The 16314-nt window shown below is 45.7% G+C and overlaps 1 protein-coding gene across 1 annotated transcript in view; it reads left to right on the plus strand.

Moving 5' to 3' along the window:
- Positions 1 to 16314, plus strand: part of LOC122789922 (forkhead box protein O1-like) — a 292875-nt gene that overhangs the window by 120665 nt on the left and 155896 nt on the right. The gene's annotated exons all lie outside the window — the stretch shown is intronic.

Below are 16314 nucleotides of genomic sequence, written 5' to 3' on the forward strand. Positions count from 1 at the left end.
TCCCTAACTTTCAGTTGGAAAAACCTGACAGCATATGCATTCCCACCACTTCCTTTGATGCACAAGGTGCTATTGAAGATCAAAGAGGACCGTCCAAGGATCATTCTGATAGCTCCAGACTGGCCAAGACAGCATTGGTACCCATTACTGAGGAGCATGTCTCGGGAACAAATATGGCCACTACCCCTGATTCCCTTGCTGTTAACACAGAACAAATACAACATCCTGCATCCAAACCTGAAAACTCTGCAGCTGGCTGCCTGGAACATTGCATAAGATCAGTTAACCCAAATTTATCCCAAAGGGTTAAAGACATTATCCTTGAGGCTCGCAGACCCTCAACAAGAAAAAATTATTCAGCAAAATGGAAAAGATATCTCATTTGGAGTACAGCAAAAGGAGAAGATGTGTCACTGGTAAACATAGCCAACATCCTGGAATACTTGGCAGAGCTCTTCCACACAGGCCTGTCCTATTCCTCCATCAAGATTCATGCATCAGCTATTTCAGCAGAATACGACTTAGATCCTCCTGTCTTCTCACATCCTCTGCTCAGGCAGTTTCTGAGAGGAATTAAAAATGTAAAACCTCCTAGGAAGCCACCATTGCCAACATGGGACTTGAACTTTGTGCTAGAAAAATCGACACTTCCTCCTTTCGAACCAGCAGCAACAGCAGAATTACAATACTTATGGAAGACTGCTTTCCTGCTGGCAATCACTTCAGCAAGAAGGGTATCTGAACTACAGGCATTAATGGCAGTACAACCCTTCCTGATCTTCCATCAAGATAGAGTGTCCATGAGAACAAATCCTACATTTATGCCTAAGGTGGTCTCCAGAGTGTCTTTAAATCAGGCTATCCACCTACCTACATTCTTCCCCAACCCACAGAACAGGGGAGAAAGACTGTTGCATACCTTGGATGTACATAGACAATTACGCTACTACCTGGACAGGACCAAGGGCAATAGAAAAACTGACCAGCTACTGGTAGCATATGCAACAGGAATAGAAGGAAAAGCAATTTCAACAGACAATCTCCAAGTGGATAGGAAATTGCATTAGATTTTGTTACTCCTACCATGGAAAGAAAACTCCAGAAAACATCAGGCCTCACTCTACAAGGGCTACAGCCACTACCACAGCCTTCTTACGAGGAGTGGCTACCAAGGACATTTTAGAGGCTGCTACTTGGAGCTCCGTGCATACATTTGCCAAGCATTATAATTTACCTTTATACTCTAGATCCCGAGCAGGTTTTGCCACTGCTGTTTTGCAAGGGATCCTGACTACACCATAACTTTGTTTCTCCTCCTCCCCCAGTTTGGCTATGGTATTCTACCCATTTGTAAGGACTGCAGATGCATCCTTGAAGGACATAGTACAGTTTTGTACCTACCATAAATGTAGATGTCCGATAGGAATGCATCTGCAGTCAGGATTACCCACCCGCCTTTCCCCTCTGTGGTGCTCCTAGGGTATTTGCCCATCTTATAGCTAGCTGGGGGAATCTATTATGGTGTATTTGTTTGTATATATGTACATACATGCTTATTTTTTGTGTTTGCTCTCTACTATTTGGAATCATTAGCATTTATCCAAATTTAGCCTTCCAAGAGGGCACCTGGCATCTGGAGCAAGAAACACTGAGGAAAATGGCGTCGGCTGATGCCTTTATACCCGAATAACTGCAGCTATGACATCGGGTGAAGTGCGACACCAGCCGAGGCCAGACCCAGACTTTGGAATCCGGCCGACCGAAGGGCTGCCTGACGACAGGACAACCCATTTGTAAGGACTGCAGATGCATTCCTATCGGACATCTACATTTATGGTAGGTACAAAACTGTACTTTCTGTATATACTTTCACCAAGCATTATCATTTGCCAATTTTCTTTATATCCAGAGTTGGCTTTGCCACTGCAGTCTTGCAGGGCCTTATAGCTGGCCCTAATGCTATCTAAATTCCTTCTCCCAACCATAGCTTTGAGAATCTATCCAAATGTAATGACTGCAACAGTGAAACACGAAGAACATAGTACAGTTGTGTACACTTGCCATACATGTAGATGTTTGAGTGTATTCACTGATGCAGTCCTGGTTACCCTCCCTCCAGCCCCCTAACTTTTGGCTATACCTCTACTTCCCTTTACTATGCTTAAAAGCTTTTTGGTGTATTTGCTTATTTGTTGGAGGTATATCCTTATTTATTTATAGATTTTATTGCTTCCTATTGGGGGGGCACCTGACCTCTGGGGCAAGATAAACTGATGTAATGATGTCGGCTGCATGTTTTATACCCCTGACGACCTGACGTCATGGAAGGAGGGACAGCAACCGATGCAGGATCCAAGACTTTGTTAATCAGGCCGACTGAGGGCTACTGCAAGCAGATAAACCCAAATGTGATGACTGCAACAGTGAATACACTCGAACATCTACATTTATGGTAAGTGTACACAACTGTACTTTTTTTTGTCCCTCCCTCCTTCCTTTTTTAATAGCCCTTGTCCCTGAGCCTTTGTTACCCTCCTGACTGAGGGTCTTGGCTTTTATTTTTAAATCTGTCCTTTCTCCTTGTGGATGTGCATGATGTTCTTCGTGTTTCACTGTTGCAGTCATTACATTTGGGTAATCCTCCTGGCAGGTTGCCCTCAGTCAGCCTGAATCCCAAAGTCTTGGGTCCTGCGTCGGTTGCTGTCACCCCTTCCCTGACATCAGATCGTCAGGGGTATAAAAGATGCAGCCAACGCCATTTTCTTCAGTCTTTCTTGCCGTGCGGTGCCCGAAGCAGAGGTAAGTGCCGGTAGGCCGACTCCTGAGATTTTCGTGTTCAAGTTTCAGATCCGAAGTCTTCATTAAAGCTAAGTACCCCGTTAGGGAAACTTTTCTTTCTTGCTCCAGACCGATGTCAGAAAAAGTTAATAATTGTATTTCTTGTGGAAAGCAAATACCTCATAAGGACTTTCATTCTTACTGCATTCCTTGCCTAGGCCCTGACCACGACATTTCAAGTTGTCGGTTTTGTGCTAGATTTAACCAACGCAGTATTAAGCGTCGGTATGATTTTGCATTAAGCTATTTTGGGTGCAGATTTAATTATAAAATGTCATTTGATAGCCATCCGACTACAGGAGTTCACAAAAAACGCAACGAAAAAGAAAAAGATAGACAACCGAGGCCCAAAACCGATGACGAAGCTTCTCCTAAGCCAGTCGCCGGTTCTCAGTGAGGCACTTTTGCAGCCCTTGATGCCTGCTATTTTAGAGCCGCAGGCCGCTACCGACTCCCACTTGGAGTTGGCTATGCCGCTTGAAACTCAAGGTATTGGAGCCTCGGACACCATTCCCTCAGATGGGTCCAGAGCCACTGAGCAGGCACCGGCTTCTGAGGGTGTATTCAGACCTAAACATTTATACATTAAACTGACTTCAGCTTCAAAGGCAAAGACTAAAGCACCTATAAAGACAAAGAAACAAACTCGAGAGCCACAAGGATAGGCCTTCATGCCCAAAAAACAGATACTCAAAATGGCCGAAGACTTGATTACCTTGATCAGGGGTTCCATCCCCCTCCTGATAGGAGGCCTAGGCAAGAGACAGACTATGAATCTTCAGATCAGGTTTCTTTTTCTTCTGATTCCTCTTCTGATCAGGAATATTCACTTATCCCTATGAGGATTCTGATGCTGAAAAAATCTATTCCTTCAGCTTCCCCTCCTGAGGACTATTGTTTCGGGGAAACCTTGCATACCATGAGGCAGCATTTCCACTGGGATAGCCAAGATTTTTCAGAATCTAAAAAGAGGCTCAGGGACTTCTTGTATTACCTCAACACAGGCCTCTAGCCATTCCACCTGATTACCTCAACACAGGCCTCTAGCCATTCCACCTGTGTTAGACATTGTAGATGATGTGTTTTCAGAGTCTAGCCTGACCCCTGACTCCTTACCTCCAGCTCCTGTTAAGCCTGACAGATATTACAGGGTTCCTGACTCTCAAATTTCTTTGCAAAAACCCTACTGCATACCCAAAAAATATTTCACAGGGTCCCAAAGGGGTTAAGGCTTCCGCTGCAAAAAACCCTACCCCCTCTAACAGAGATTCTAGGGCACTGGATAGATGGGGGAAAAAGGTATACACATCTGCTACCTTGGCTATATGGGCCTTAAACTGTCAGTTTCATATGCTCAAATATCAGCAACATGTCATGACATTGCTTAGACAGAAAATGTTAAAACTCTGAATGTGCAGAAAACAAAGAAATACAGAATTTATTGCATGCAGCTGAACAAGTTGGAAAGCATACTTTGCAATGTGGTTTTGATTCTCTGGAGGTCTTCTGCAGGGCCGCAGTTACGGGTTCTGTAATTAGGAGGCATGCTTGGTTAAAGGAACAAAACCTGCCTGATCATGTCAAAGTTAAATTATTAGATGCACAGTTACAGCATGATACTTTGTTTGGTGTTGAGACAGAAGAGGTGTTAAAGAAAATGGAGGACAAAGCTAAATCTATGCAAACTGTCAAAGATTTTTTACAAGTACAGCCACCTAGGTATAGTAGACACTGGCCTACAAGGAATTGGTCCTTTCCAGTGTCAGACAGACCTCAAAGGGGCATATCCAGATGCCCTAGAGGCAAATCCCAGGCACAAGGTTCATACAGGTCAAAACAATGGGGTGCTTCTACCTCCAAAAGTGGAGAAGACAAATCACAACCATACAGGAAACAGTCCCTATGACTTCTCCCTGCCTGCACCAAGCACTTATCTCCTGGCAACACCCTTAGGAGGAAAAATAGCACTTTTTTCTCAAAATTGGCACATTATAACCCAGGACAAGTAGGTTCTAAACATAGTGTCACAAGGCTACAAGTTTCACTTCCATACCCTGCCAAAGGCAAATGGTTGGCCAGATCTGCCAAAAAATCAGTGGGCAGCGGCACAAAAACAAGTCTCATCCCTTATGGACATGGGGGCTATTCAACAAGTACCACAGCAAAAGCAGGGACAAGGATTTTACTCGACTGTTCTTGGTACCAAGAAAGGACAAAGCTTGGAGACCAATACTGGACCTCACTATTCTAAACACTTTCCTGGATATACCAAAATTCAAAATGTTGACCTTGCAGAAGCTTCTGCCCATGCTGGGCAAAAAGGCTTGGCTCTTGACTTTAGACCTAAAAGAGGCATACCTGCATGTCCCAATCGGGCAATCATGCAGAAGATACCTCAGATTCAAGGCTGGCTCAATGCATTACCAATTCTCTGCACTGCCCTTTGGCTTATCTACTGCGCCCAGGGTCTGTACAAAGTGCCTGGCACCAGTAATTGCTTTCTGCAGACAAAGAGGAATACAAATATATCCTTACTTGGACGACTGCCTAATTCAAGCAGAGAACAAAGACATTCTACTACAGCATCTGGCGTTTTTGAAAAGACTTTTAACATGTCTAGGGTACACAGTCAACGAAAAGAAATCAAAACTAGTACCCGCTCAAGAGATAATATTCCTGGCTGCAAGCTTAAATACAACTGCCCAGATGGCTTATCTCACGCCAGACAAACAAAGGCAACTGACTACCTATTTCAAAAGATTGGCAACAAAGGCCCAGCTATCTGCAAGAAAAATTCTGCAGGTTTTGGGCTTCATGGCATCCTGCATCCTACTAATTCCATATGCAAGACTGCATATGAGGAAACTTCAGTGGTACCTGTGTCTGGACTCAACATTGCCACAGCCTGGAAGCAATGATTACTCTCATACCCTGTCTTCAACAGGAGTTTCGATGGTGGGCGAAGGTTTGTCACCAAAACAAGGGACAGCCATTCACATTACCCCCAGCCAGGCAGAACCTAACAACGGATGCATCGGGGCCCACATGGTAGAAAAATTTATTCAGGGCACCTGGCCCACAAACCAAATGCATCTGCATGTCAGTCAAAAAGAGATGCTAGCTGTTCAAAATGCCCTAACAGCCTTCAAGGACCTACTTCATCTGGGACAACTACTGATAAAGACAGACAACACCAGGGTCATGCTGTATATAAACAAGGAGGGGGGGGCACACATTCTTACCCCCTTTGCAGACTAGCCATGGCTTTGTGGGACACAACATTGACTTACCAAGTTCACCTGCAGGCAGGAAATTCCTGCCAGGAAAGGAAAATACTCTGACAGATGAACTAAGCAGAAACCTCATGGATCCCCACGAGTGGCAGCTGGATCCACAAGTCTTCAGCATGATAACAAAGAAATGGGATGTCCGGACATAGATCTATCTGCCTCCCCTCACAACTACCAACTAAAAAGATTCTGCACAAGGACTTATCACAGACAAGTATGGAAAGTGGACGCCTTGTCTTTCAACTGGAAAAACCTATCAGTATATGCCTCTCCTCCCCAAGGTACTCCTAAAAGTCTGACAGGAGAAACCAAAGATGATGCTGATTGCCCCAGACTGGCCCCGCCAGTACTGGTATCTGATGTTAAGGAACTTGTCTCACTGCCCAGCCTGGACCTTACCTCAAATACCTCATCTACTGTCCTAACAAAACAATCGGATCCTGCACAGCCAACTCAGGACTCTAAACCTGGCAGCATGGCGGATAATGTAGCCATACAAAGCACACCTCTCAGTAAAGGTGTGATGGATGTCATTTTGGAAGCCAGAAGGCCTAGTACTAGGAAATCTTATGCTGGAAAAGGGAAGCGATTTTGTGCTTGGAGCCAGGCACAAGGAACTGATGCAGCTGTACCAAATATTCCTCAGATTTTGCAGTACTTAATTGAGATGCTGGACAAAGGCCTATCTTTTTCATCAATTTAAAATTCATGCCTCTGCCATTTCTGCTCATTACAATACAGAGCCATCAATCTTTTCTCATCCTTTATTAAGGCAGTACCTCAGAGGAGCCAAACATTTAAGGCCTCCAAAGAGATACCTGCATGGGACCTCAATTATGTCTTGGAAAAACTCACCCTACCTCCTTTTGAGCCAGCTGCTACTGCTGATATAAAGTTTTTATCTTGGAAAACAGGTCTGCTCCTAGCAATAACTTCTGCAAGACGAGTGTCAGAGCTACAGGCACTCATGTCTGTCGAACCTTTTATAATTTTTTATCCAGACAGGGTCTCTTTGAGGACAAACCCAACATTTATGCCTAAGGTTGTGTCCAGTGTGGCCCTTAACTAAACTAGTCATTTGCCAACTTTTTATCCAAATCCACAGAACAAGGGGGGGAGGGAATTCTGCACTGTTTGGACGTACACAGACAGCTTAGGTTCTATTTGGACAAAACTAAAGTTTTCAGGAAGGCAGTGCAATTACTAGTGACATATGCTGCAGGATCACAAGGAAAGGCTATCTGCAAGCAGACTGTTTCAAAGTGGATTGGCCACTGCATTAGTTTCTGCTATTCACAGCATGGCAAGCCAGTGCCTAAGGGCATTGGGCCGCATTCAACTAGAGCTGCAGCCACTTCAGCAGCCTTTCTCAGGGGAGTACCAACTAAAGACATTTTAGAGGCTGCTACTTGGAGTTCAGTGCACACATTTACAAAGCATTATCATCTGCCACTTTACTCTAAATCCAGGGCAGGCTTTGCCACTGCAGTTCTGCAGGGCCTCATAGCCGCTTCTAATGCTGTTCAGCTCCAGCTTCCCAACTATAGCTTTGGGACTCTACCCAAATGCAATGACTGCAACAGTGAAACACGAAGAACATAGTTCAGTTGTGTACATGTACCATAAATGTAGATGTTCGAGTGTATTCACTGTTGAAGTCCAGGTTACCCACCCGCCATCCCCCTTATTTCTGCTGGAACTTATCTTTCCTTCTCTGATCTATACAACCTATGTGGTGTATTTGCTTGTAGATGAAGGTATTGGCTACCCTTTAGAGGGCACCTGACATCTGGGGCAAGAAAAACTGAAGAAAATGGCCTCGGCTGCATCTTTTATACCCCTGACGACCTGATGTCAGGGAAGGGGTGACAGCAACCGACGCAGGACCCAAGACTTTGGAATTCAGGCCGACTGAGGGCAACCTGCCAGCAGGATTACCCAAATGTAATGACTGCAACAGTGAATACACTCGAACATCTACATTTATGGTAAGTGTACACAACTGTACTTTCTCTTTTCTCCCTGAGTGTGCTGTCTTCACTCCTGGGGCAATTCAGCTGTTTGCATCTGTGCATCCCCTTTTGGCCCTACTTCATGCACGGGGAGCATATATGTGACCATACAATGCCTTTAAGTTCTAAAGGCTCTGGTATACTGGCTGGCTGGTGGGCTAATTTTGGCTTAAGATCCCTTGTATAAAGGTCACTGCAACAGTGAAGAGAAGGATTATGGTGAGAGTTTACACAACTGTACTTTGCTTCTCCTTCTGCTTAAGTTCCTCGGTCTAGGGCAAGATAGTCCTGCAGTAATTCACACTTGTATTTCCCTGTATGTACCTCCTGGTTCCTTTGTGATGAGATCATATGTTGAATGTACATATAGGAAGGCACCCAGGCTTTGGTATGCTGGTTTGGTGTACCGCTATCCTTGGCAGGATATCCCATTTGCTAGTAACATCACAAGAGTTATCAGACAGACGTCTGCTGTTATGACCTGTACTTTATTGTAAGTTAATAACACAACTGTATTTTCTTCATCTTTGGCTTCTTTGTAGGTCTGCAAAACCTTCCTCAAAAACAGTTTTCTTTTGCGATACCAGAGACACATCTGTGCATTGAATTTGTATTTTGCAATAAGGGAAAAAAAAAACTGACCTTGCCTTTCTATGTCCCACTTCTGCATACTTTTCGCTTTTAATGAAAAGTACTTTCTGATCACCTCTGCCAGCCAATTGAACCACTTTAGTTGGTGTTCCATAAAAATGCACAGTCTCTCTCTCTCTCTCTTAATTTCTCCCTTACGCCTAAAGTCATCACAGAATCCAGAGCAAGTAAATTATGTTCAGCTTGCCTTATTCTTTCCACAATACTTCAGATCACATAGAATAATTATATGGATGAGCACCACCATACATGTAAGCCATGGAACCTTGCTGGCTAGGCTTACATAGGCCCTAGGGCCGATAGCCTAGTACCTACCTATGAACCATCACATGAGATTCGGTGTTACCGAAACTGGGTATGTTAGAAAAGGTGTTATTTTTCTTTCTTCAGTAAAAATACTGTTGAAAGACAGATTCCTGGTGAAATGTTATGAAACAACAAAGACTTTGTATTGAGAGAAAATTCCTGACAGCAGATATATGCAGACTTGGCGAGTGCTAAACCTTTGAAGCAGTTTTAATGGGGGGCATATTCAGTATTTCTAAAACAAACCTAGATTTTTAAAGGGGAAAGCCCTCCTGAATGTAGGTTTTCATTGAAACAGTTTTGGAGGTTTGGAGAACTTAACTCTGTTGTTATGTTTGCCATGGTAGAGTGTCTTTGTTACCAAGAGAATAAAGGGATTGTGGCAAAAGTTACAGGGCAGTTGAAAATTCATTGTTTGGTAACAGTACCGTTGCATTTAGGTAGTATAAAAGTGATGCATTACTTAAGGAATGGTCTGAAGAGCTGATGCATGTTATAGGGATGATTTGGATAAAGAGCTGCAAAGAGAGAAGTATTGTACAGTATATAATGGGATAAATTGGGAATTATAGATTGCATCCTGGCAATTTAAATTGTGCATAAAGGTTTAGTGCTAAAAGGAAGAAGATGGTTTTGGTTAAATAAATGTTTTTTTTTTACTTGCTCGTGTTTAACCTTGCATATTGCATTATTCATGGTGCTTTTGTGCTTTATGGATGCAGTTTGCTGTTGCATTGAAGGAATTGATCTTTAACTTCCACATTACCACGAACTTGAGCAGAAAGGTCAGTATTTTGAGATGCTGCTCTGTAGTATCCATGCTGGATCATGAATTCAGGGACAAAGCTTGGAGTAGAACCCCCACTTTTTGTAGTGTCTGAGGAGTGCTTGCAGATTGAGCCTCTGATTGGCTGTTGGTGTTCCTCTCCTCCAGCACTTACATTGGTGCATTTGTTACCAGCATTGTCAGAAACTTGTTAATTTTGTCCTTGACTCTAAAGCTTATTGTAGCAATTAGTGAATGTGAGCTATGGTGCAGATGAGAGGAATAAATTATGTTAAGTTGTCTATCTCGCCTTCATTCTTGCTGTTTGGGTTCGGAGCCGATCCTCACCTCTGACTCAGCCATCTTCTATAGCTCGAGAGCTACATACTGGCTCGAGGTCTCCCCATATCCCATGATGCCTGGCGCTAGATACCCAGATCTTGTTTGCCGCTTCTGCTGGCTCAGGTCATACAAAACTTTTATATTGTACTATTTTCTGTTACAAACTAGTTATATTTAGAGTAGAAATTCTCGTTTAGATATTTCCCTTGTATTGTAGTTGTTTTAGTATCTGAATCCTTGTCTTTCCCCCAGAAACTCGGTCTATTTAGAAAGTTTCCCCTCCCCCTTTCTCTCCTCCCTTTTCCTCTTAAGGTTTTCCGTTTAAGTTAGAGGATAACCTTAACTCTAAAGGTGTCCGTTTGAGTTGGAGGACAACCTTTTTTTTCCTTTCTCTATCCCCTTTAAAAAAAAAAAAAAAAAAATTTTCTCGTCAGTCAGCTATAGTTATTATAGTTGTTGGTTGTTGTAGTGTAGTTGTGGTTCTGGTAACTTTGGTGTAAATTTGTTGTGGTTGTTACCTTAACTCTGTTGTGTGTGTTTTTCCTTGGTTTTTCTGTTACAGGATGTCCAAGGATCCTAAGCCGTCCGGATTCAAGAAATGTGACTCATACTGTCAGAAGATGTCTCTGACAGATGGTCACACTTGCTGTGTTTATTATCTGGGTGCCGTGCACCTGCAGGACTCTTGCGCCATTTGCCATGCGTTCAGTCCAAGAGTCCTGCAGGAGCGCAAAAATAAATTGATCCTCAGAGGTTTACTTAAACCTCAAGATTCACCGGCTAAGACTCAGCCCGTGAAATCTTCCAGGGCACCTAAACCTTCAGCTCCCAGTTCGGAGTTGTTGGGTGAACCTGTGTCTTCCATCTCTGCTCCAGCTGGAACCGATGCTCCTCCCTCCCAGTCGGCTCCGATACGTTCTTCGGAGCCCCCTGAGAGTCGAAAAAGGTCTAGGTCTCCTTCTCTGGAGTCGATACGCTCGGCTCCGAGAATCTCCTCTGCTCCAGTTGGAGCGTAGTCGTCGCTCATCCCACTCTTCTCGGTCCTCAAGACTTTCGGACCATGACTTGGAAAGAGTGGTCAGTAGACTGCTGAAATCGCAGGCCCTGGCTAAAATATTGTCCAGCCCCTCCCTCATCAGGGGTCGGCTTTGTCCACGTCTCCAGGCATTCCTCCTCCGACTCGCTCTTTGAGCTCGAAGCCAGAGTTCGAGTCGTGGAACCTTCAGCTCCGATACCTGCTCCTTCGGTTCTGTCGTCGGCTCCGATCACTTCCATGGTTCCGTCCTTGGAGGCATCTGGGCGCCGGGACTCCCTGGTCAGCTCCGAGGGGGCGAGTGGCATCGGACCCTTGTCCGACCCCGCTCTTCCCCTCGGAGCTTCGGCTCAGGTGAGCTTGGCTCCCACATCAGCCTCAGAGCCGCCCCCCTCTGTGCGGAGAGAGATTCTGATTTCTTCCGAGCCGGACCCCTCTCTGCGTTCCGATAAGGATGCCTTCGAGGTGATGAGGAGTGTACAGGCCCCTGAGCCAGTGCCATGATCAACCCCATCAGCTCCTCCCCCATGGTGCCTGCGTCAGCCTCTGCCTCTCTTCCAGACCCCAAGCGTGGGGATCCAGCGTCCCAGGACACCCCTTTGGGTGTATCTTCCTCTTCCGAGGCCTCCCCTGATCATTCAGAGGAGCCACCTCGTAAGAGGAAATGCAAGAAGAAACATGTAGACTCCCCTGAGTCTGTCACATCAGATACCGACTTAGAGGATTCGGAAGGGTCCCCGAGATCCCCCTCTGAAGATGTCTCATTCTCAGACATCCGTGAGATGCTTAGGCAGAGAAGGAACTGGACTGCCCTAAGCCCTTCCAAGGATGAGTCGGTATTCCTGGACGCATTTGGATCCTGACCTTCCACCTCCTGGGTGCCTCCGCCTTCTGACCCACTGATGTCTGTGGTGGCTCGGAAGGCGTGGTCAGCTCCAGACACAGTGGAACCGACCTCCAGAAGGCCAGCTAAATTCATTACTGCACCACAGGACAAGCAATTTTTAACCAGAGGTGTCCCCATTGATGCCATGGTGGTAGCGGCGGCCACGAAGAAGGAGTTGGCTGAAACTTCTTCGTCTGTCCGTGCCCCTAACAAGGAGTTTAGGACGATGGACAGATATGGGAAGCAGATGTTTTCTTCAGCGACTTTTTCCATGAAGTCTCTGAATTACTTGTGCCACTTTACCCGTCTACAGAGGGATCTCCTTAAAGAGCTTGGAGATACCCTTCAAGATCCATCAGCTGAGGGTGGGCCCAGGCCAAGGTTGCCTCCCAGCTGGCGACTCTTAATTCAGTGGTTAACTCCTCCATGAGGCTCATTTCGTATGCAGCCGATGGTGCGAGTAGAGCTGCAGGCACAGGTGTCACTCTAAGGAGACACGCTTAGATTCAGCTTTGTAACTTTGCGGAACCTTTCAGAGCGTCTTTCACCAACACCCCCTTTGATGGTTCCTCTCTCTTTGCATCACAGGTGAAGGACACCCTTACCAGGTGTGAGCAGGAAGGCAAGACTCTCTCTGCTGTAGGAGTCCATTTTTCCACTCCTTCCAGACCATATCCCAAGGGTCAGTAAAGTGGAAAGATGTGGTTCCGGAAATCCCAAGGAGCCTTGCCGGACACACGTGGTGAGTTTCCCTCCAGGGGCAGAGGAGGGAACAATAATAGATGCCGCCCTCGTGGCAGAGGGGGTCCGCAAAACCAGGGCAGTAGAGAATCTTTCTCTGACAAGCCCTTCCAGCATCCCTGAAGGGTTGCCCGGCTGCCCACCTCTGGAGGCAGTTGGGGGAAGATTATCGCTGTACCCAAGAGCCTGGCAAGACATAACACAAGACAAATGGGTACAGTCTGTCATATCCGGAGGCTACAGAATTCCCTTTGTTCGCACTCCATTATTGTGAACAAGTCCCTTCCAGATGTTCCACCCAATCTAAGGGATCAAGCAGTTCAGGAAGTTTCAAAACTGCTAAAAAAAGGGCCATCCAGCAAGTCCCAGCAGACCAGCAAGGATCCAGAATTTACTCAAGGTTCTTTTTGGTACCAAAAAAGACAGGGGACTGGAGACCCATTTTGGATCTCAACAGACTAAACAGGTCTGTACAAAGAACGAAGTTTCAGATGGTCACGCTACAGTCCATTTTACCCTTCCTGGGTCAGGACAGTTGGATGTGCTCCATAGATCTTCAGGATGTGTACTACCACATCAAAATGGATAGGCGCTCCAGAAGATTCCTGCGCTTCCGGCTGGGAGCCAGCCATTATCAGTTTAGAGCTCTGCCCTTTGGTCTCACCACAGCCCCCAGGGTGTTCACCAAATATATGGCAGTAGTTACCGCTCACCTGAGACTGCAAGGATTCCAGGTGTTTCCGTATCTAGACGACTGGCTCCTAACTGCTACCACCAGGCATCACCTTCTGAAAGCCAGAGACTATACCATACTGACGTGCTCCAGACTAGGTATCATTATAAATTTAGAAAAATCTGCTTTGTCTCCATGTCAGTCTTTCACCTTTATAGGCACAAACTTAAATACAAAAGACAGGTCAGCCAGCCTTCCAGCAGACAGGGTGTTAGTCATTCGGCAGCATGTCTAGGTCTTGTTAGGTTGCAAGAGAATTCAAGCCAGGTTCGTCCTCCAAAGCCTGGGTCTCATGGCAGCAACAATCATTCTTGTCCCTATGGCCCGTTTTCACATGAGGATCCTCCAATGGCTTCTTTTCACTCAGTGGTCCTTCCAGCAGCTTCCCATGTCTCACATGATTATCATCACAGAAGCATGCAAAAAGCACCTTGCGTGGTGGATGGTCTCCTCATCAGTGCCCCTGGGCAGACCATTTGTACTTCCCCCTCCAGTTGCTACGGTAACCACGGACGCCTCCCTGATCGGGTGGGGGGGGCATTATCAGGGCAGAACAGTCCAAGGCAACTGGCAACCTTAGGAGTACCATCTGCACATAAACGTCTTAGTGATGAGGGCCGTGCTTTTAGCGTTGCAAGCTCTTCAGGACTCTCTTCCTACCAGGACAATCGCAATTCAAATGGACAATATGTCAGTCGTGTGGTACATCAACAAGCAGGGCAGAACCAGGTCCTAACCCCTATGTTGAGAAGCACTCAGACTCTGGCAGTGGGCGATCTCTTCTCAACGGTTTCTGACCGCAACGCATATCCCTGGGAAATCCAACGTCATAGCAGACAGGCTCAGCAGAGCTATTCTGATGCCTCACGAGTGGTCTCTGAATCAAGTAGTAACGGACCAAATCTTCCGCAAATGGGGGCTACCTTGCTGCGACCTCTTTGCCACCCCCTTCAACAGCAAGTGCAGCAACTTCTTCTCTCTCCTTCCACATCCAGATTATTCCCCCAGAGATGCTCTAGTCCACGATTGGCCTCAGGGACTCCTATATGCATTTCCCCCCTTTCCCCTAATTCGCAAGCTGATACAATAAGCTACCGTATTGGGTTGCAAAATGATCCTCATTGCCCCGTACTGGCCTTGGCAAATATGGTTCCCATTCCTGCATCATTATCTTGTCGAGCAGCCTTGGACTCTGGACCCAGTTCCAGACCTTCTGATCCATCAATCGGGTGGGCTGCATCATTCTCTACAATCTCTCAATCTCACGGCTTGGTTGCTCCACTTCCAACCCTAGCCAGGCTTCCTAATATCTCCCAATCAGTGCGTGAAATCATTTTATCATCGCACAAGTCTACCACTAGAAAAACCTATGCTATTAAGTGGAAACGTTTTTCTTCCTGGGCAGTGGCTAAGAGCACAGACCCATTTTCAGCCCCTATTCATCACATCCTGGAATTTCTTGCGGAGCGTTTTCATCCTGGGACTGCTTCCGCTACAGTTAGATTGCAGTTAGCCGCAATTTCACATTTTCACATTGGCCTTTCAGAAAGTAGTATAATGTCTCATAAGCTTTGTAAGGCCTTTCTCAAAGGAACCACCCTGCTCTGGCCCCCGGTGAGAGATCCTCCACCAATGTGGGATCTGAATTTGATTCTAGCCTCTCTAATTTTGCCCCCCTTCGAGCCCGCAGCTTCTTGTTCCTTGAAGCTTTTATCTTGGAAGATACTTTTTCTGGTAGCAATTACTTCAGCCAGAAGAGTTTCTGAATTGCAGGCCTTTTGTATCCATCCCCCGTACCTAGTGTTCCACAAAGACAGGGTTGCTGTTAGAACTAATCCCTCCTTCCTTCCTAAGGTCTTGTCTGAGAATAACTTGAATCAGTCCATTGACCTTCCTGTGTTTTTTCCCAATCATTCCAACAGGGCGGAATATAAGTTACATCAGATAGATGTTCACAGACAACTGTGCTTTTATTTGCATAGGACTAAGGACTTCAGAAAATCAGATCAGCTTTTCCTCTCATATGCAGAGGGCAAACAAGGTCTAGGTGGCTGACTTCTATCATTACCTTTATCTACCAGCTGAGGAATAAAGTATTACCTATTAAACCAAAAGGGCACTCCACCAGAGCATTAGCCACTTCTGTTGCTTTTCAGGCTAGGTTGCCCATGGAATCTATTTGTGCAGCAGCCACGTGGGCAAACCCTCATACTTTCATCTCGCATTATAAGTTGGACGTGGTTTCTAGGAGCAGAGCTGATTTTGGTTCCACTGTTCTGAAGAGTCTGTTCCATTGAGCCACCCAGGATATTAGGTGCTAGGGACGCTGTCCCAACCAGCAAGAATGAAGGCGAGATAGACAACTTAACATAAAGAAGTTATGTACCTACCATAACGTTCCATGTTATTTGTCTTCTCTCGCCTTCTTTCTTGCGTCCCACCCTCCATCCCCCTATCCTGCTAGACCAAGAAGAGTTTTCTCTTTGGATTTGCACTGGCTGAGCCTTCTCTGGCTATCCCACTCTACATAGTAGTCTCTGTAGTTGGGCTTATGTATGTTAGGATAGGATTCCTTCATTATTTTGTCTGCTGTTAGTCTTACCAAACGAGACCTGGGTATCTAGCGCCAGGCATCATGGGATATGGGGAGACCTCGAGCCAGTATGTAGCTCTTGAGCTTTAGAAGATGGCCAAGTCGGAAGAGAAGACAACTAAC

Source organism: Protopterus annectens, chromosome 15.part0 (genome assembly GCF_019279795.1).
Source record: "Protopterus annectens isolate FY-2018-M chromosome 15.part0, PAN1.0, whole genome shotgun sequence".
Taxonomy (NCBI): domain Eukaryota; kingdom Metazoa; phylum Chordata; order Ceratodontiformes; family Protopteridae; genus Protopterus; species Protopterus annectens.